The following is a 5490-nucleotide window of genomic DNA, read 5'->3' as shown; positions in this document are numbered from 1 at the left end:
AGGACAAGACAGGACAAGACAAGACAGGACAAGACAGGAAAAGACAAGACAGGACAGCACAGCACAAGACAGGACAGGACAGCACAAGACAGTGCAGGACAGGACAAGACAGGACAGGACAGCACAGGACAGGACAAGGCAGGACAAGACAGGACAAGACAGGACATGACAGCACAAGACAGGACAGGACAAGACAGGACAAGACAGGACAAGACAGGACAAGACAGGACAAGACAGGACAGGACAGCACAAGACAGGACAGCACAGGACAAGACAAGACAGCCCAGGACTGCACAGGACAAGACAGGACAGCACAAGACAAGTCAGGACAAGACAGCACAAGTCAGGACAGGACAAGACAGGACAAGACAGGACAGGACAGCACAATACAGGACAGGACAGGACAGGACAAGACAGGACAGGACATGACAGCACAAGACAGGACAGGACAAGACAGGACAAGACAGGACAAGACAGGGCAGGACAGCACAAGACAGGACAGGACAGGACAGGACAAGACAGGACAGCACAAGACAGAAAAAGACAGGACAAGACAGGACAAGACATGACAGCACAAGACAGTACAGGACAAGACAGGACAAGACAGGGCAGGACAGCACAAGACAGGACAGGACCAGACAGGACAGCACAAGACAGGACAGGACAAGACAGGACAAGACAGTAAAGGACAGGACAAGACAGGACAGGACAGGACAGCACAGGACAGGACAAGACAGGACAAGACAGGACAGCACAAGACAGGACAAGACAGGACAGGAAAAGACAGGACAAGACACGATAAGACAGGACAAGACAGGACAGGAAAGGACAAGACAGGACAGGACAAGACCAGACAGGACAAGAGAAGACAAGACAGGACAGGTCAAGACAGCACAGGACAAGACACGATAACACAGGACAGCACAGGACAAGACACGACAGGACAGCACAAGACATTACAGGACAGGACAAGACAGGACAGGACAGCACAGGACAGGACAAGACAGGACAAGACAAGACGGGACAAGACAGGAAAGGACAAGACAAGACAGGACAAGACACGACAAGACAGGACAAGACAGGAAAAGACAAGACAGGACATGACAGGACAGCACAAGACAGGACAGCAAAAGACAAGACAGCACAAGAGAAGACAGCACAGGACAAGACAAGACAAGACAAGACAGGACAGCACTAGACAGGACAATACAGGAAAAGATAGCACAGTACAAGACAGGACAGGACAAGACAAGACAGCACAAGACAAGACAAGACAGGACAAGACAAGACAGCACAAGACAAGACAGGACAGGACAAGACAGGAAAAGACAGCACAAGACAGGACAGCACAAGACAGGACAAGCACAGGACAGGACAGGACAAGCCAGGACAACACAAGACAGGACAATACAGGAAAAGACAGCACAGTACAAGACAGGACAGGACAAGACAGCACAAGACAAGACAGGACAGGACAAGACAAGACAGCACAAGACAAGACAGGACAGGACAAGACAGGAAAAGACAGCACAAGACAGGACAGCACAAGACAGGACAAGCACAGGACAGGACAGGACAAGCCAGGACAGCACAGCACAAGACAGGACAGGACGGGACAGGACAGCACAGGACAAGACAGGACAGTACAGGACAGGACAAGAAAGGACAGCACAGGACAGGACAAGACAGGACAAGACAGGACAAGACAGGACAGCACAAGACAGGACAAGCACAGGACAGGACAGGACAAGCCAGGACAGCACAGCACAAGACAGGACAGGACAGGACAGGACAGCACAGGACAAGACCGGACAGGACAGCACAGGACAGTACAGGACAGGACAAGACAAGACAGGACAAGAAAGGACAGGACAGGACAGGACAGGACAGCACAGGACAGGACAGGACAGGACAGGACAAGACAAGACAGGACAATATAGGACAAGACAAGACAAGACAAGACAAGACAAGACAGGACAGGTCACGACAGCACAGGACAAGACACGACAAGACAGGACAACACAAGACAGCACAGGACAAGACAGGACAGGACAGCACAGGACAGGACAAGACAAGACAAGACAGGACAAGACAGGACAAGACAGGAAAGGACAAGACAAGACAGGACAAGACACGACAAGACAGGACAACACAAGACAGCAAAGGACAAGACACGACAAGACAGGACAACACAAGACAGCAAAGGACAAGACACGACAAGACAGGACAACACAAGACAGCACAGGACAAGACAGGACAGGACAGCACAAGACAGTACAGGACAGGACAAGACAGGAAAAGACAAGACAGGACATGACAGGACAGCACAAGACAGGACAACACAAGACAAGACAGCACAAGACAAGACAGCACAGGACAAGACAAAAAAGACAGGACAGCACTAGACAGTACAATACAGGAAAAGACAGCACAGTACAAGACAGGACAGGACAAGACAAGACAAGACAGCACAAGACAAGACAGGACAGGACAAGACAGTAAAAGACAGGAAAAGACAGTACAGGACAAGACAGGACAAGACACGACAAGACAGGACAAGACAGGAAAAGACAAGACAGGACATGACAGGACAGCACAAGACAGGACAGCACAAGACAAGACAGCACAAGACAAGACAGCTTAGGACAAGACAAGACAGGACAGCACTAGACAGGACAGGACAGGACAGGACAAGACAGGACGGGACAGCACAGGACAGGACAAGACAGGACAAGACAGGAAAAGACAAGACAGCACAAGACAGGACAAGACAAGACAGCACAAGACAAGACAGGACAACACAAGACAAGACAGCACAGGACAAGACAAGACAGGACAGCACTAGACAGGACAATACAGGAAAAGACAGCACAGTACAAGACAGGACAGGACAAGACAAGACAGCACAAGACAAGACAGGACAAGACAAGACAGGACAGCACTAGACAGGACAATACAGGAAAAGACAGCACAGTACAAGACAGGACAGGACAAGACAAGACAGGACGGGACAGCACAGGACAGGACAAGACAGGACAAGACAGGAAAAGACAAGACAGCACAAGACAAGACAGGACAACACAAGACAAGACAGCACAGGACAAGACAAGACAGGACAGCACTAGACAGGACAATACAGGAAAAGACAGCACAGTACAAGACAGGACAGGACAAGACAAGACAGCACAAGACAAGACAGGACAAGACAAGACAGGACAGCACTAGACAGGACAATACAGGAAAAGACAGCACAGTACAAGACAGGACAGGACAAGACAAGACAGGACAAGACACGACAAGACAGGACAAGACAGGACAAGACAGGAAAAGACAGGACATGACAGGACAGCACAAGACAGTGCAGGACAGGACAAGACAGGACAGGACAGCACAGGACAGGACAAGACAGGACAAGACAGGACATGACAGCACAAGACAGGACAGGACAAGACAGGACAAGACAGGACAAGACAGGACATGACAGCACAAGACAGGACAGGACAAGACAGGACAAGACAGGACAAGACAGGACAAGACAGGACAGGACAGCACAAGACAGGACAGGACAAGACAGTGCAGGACAGGACAAGACAGGACAGGACAGCACAGGACAGGACAAGACAGGACAAGACAAGACAGGACAGCACAAGACAGGACAGGACAGGACAAGACAGGACAGCACAGGACAAGACAAGACAGCACAGGACTGCAAAGGACAAGACAGGACAGCACAAGACAAGTCAGGACAAGACAGCACAAGTCAGGACAGGACAAGACAGGACAAGACAGGACAGGACAGCACAATACAGGACAGGACAGGACAAGACAGGACAGGACATGACAGCACAAGACAGGACAGGACAAGACAGGACAAGACAGGACAAGACAGGGCAGGACAGCACAAGACAGGACAGGACAGGACAGGACAAGACAGGACAGCACAAGACAGAAAAAGACAGGACAAGACAGGACAAGACATGACAGCACAAGACAGTACAGGACAAGACAGGACAAGACAGGGCAGGACAGCACAAGACAGGACAGGACCAGACAGGACAGCACAAGACAGGACAGGACAAGACAGGACAAGACAGTAAAGGACAGGACAAGACAGGACAGGACAGGACAGCACAGGACAGGACAAGACAGGACAAGACAGGACAGCACAAGACAGGACAAGACAGGACAGGACAAGACAGGACAAGACACGATAAGACAGGACAAGACAGGACAGGAAAGGACAAGACAGGACAGGACAAGACCAGACAGGACAAGACAAGACAGGACAAGACAGGAAAGGACAAGACAAGACAGGACAAGACAGACATGACAAGACAGGACAAGACAGGAAAAGACAAGACAGGACATGACAGGACAGCACAAGACAGGACAGCAAAAGACAAGACAGCACAAGAGAAGACAGCACAGGACAAGACAAGACAAGACAAGACAAGACAGGACAGCACTAGACAGGACAATACAGGAAAAGATAGCACAGTACAAGACAGGACAGGACAAGACAAGACAGCACAAGACAAGACAGGACAGGACAAGACAGGAAAAGACAGCACAAGACAGGACAGCACAAGACAGGACAACACAAGACAGGACAGGACAGGAAAAGACAACACAAGACAAGACAATACAGGAAAAGACAGCACAGTACAAGACAGGACAGGACAAGACAGCACAAGACAAGACAGGACAGGACAAGACAAGACAAGACAGCACAAGACAAGACAGTGCAGGACAGGACAAGACAGGACAGGACAGCACAGGACAGGACAAGGCAGGACAAGACAGGACAAGACAGGACATGACAGCACAAGACAGGACAGGACAAGACAGGACAAGACAGGACAAGACAGGACATGACAGCACAAGACAGGACAGGACAAGACAGGACAAGACAGGACAAGACAGGACAAGACAGGACAAGACAGGACAGGACAGCACAAGACAGGACAGGACAAGACAGTGCAGGACAGGACAAGACAGGACAGGACAGCACAGGACAGGACAAGACAGGACAAGACAAGACAGGACAGCACAAGACAGTGCAGGACAGGACAAGACAGGACAGGACAGCACAGGACAGGACAAGGCAGGACAAGACAGGACAAGACAGGACATGACAGCACAAGACAGGACAGGACAAGACAAGACAGGACAAGACAGGACAAGACAGGACAAGACAGGACAGGACAGCACAAGACAGGACAGGACAAGACAGTGCAGGACAGGACAAGACAGGACAGGACAGCACAGGACAGGACAAGACAGGACAAGACAAGACAGGACAGCACAAGACAGTGCAGGACAGGACAAGACAGGACAGGACAGCACAGGACAGGACAAGGCAGGACAAGACAGGACAAGACAGGACATGACAGCACAAGACAGGACAGGACAAGACAGGACAAGACAGGACAAGACAGGACATGACAGCACAAGACAGGACAGGACAAGACAGGACAAGACAGGACAAGA

Source organism: Oncorhynchus gorbuscha, linkage group LG13, assembly GCF_021184085.1.
Source record: "Oncorhynchus gorbuscha isolate QuinsamMale2020 ecotype Even-year linkage group LG13, OgorEven_v1.0, whole genome shotgun sequence".
NCBI lineage: Eukaryota > Metazoa > Chordata > Actinopteri > Salmoniformes > Salmonidae > Oncorhynchus > Oncorhynchus gorbuscha.
The sequence above is the reverse complement of the archived record's forward strand: the minus strand, read 5'-3'. Positions refer to the sequence as shown.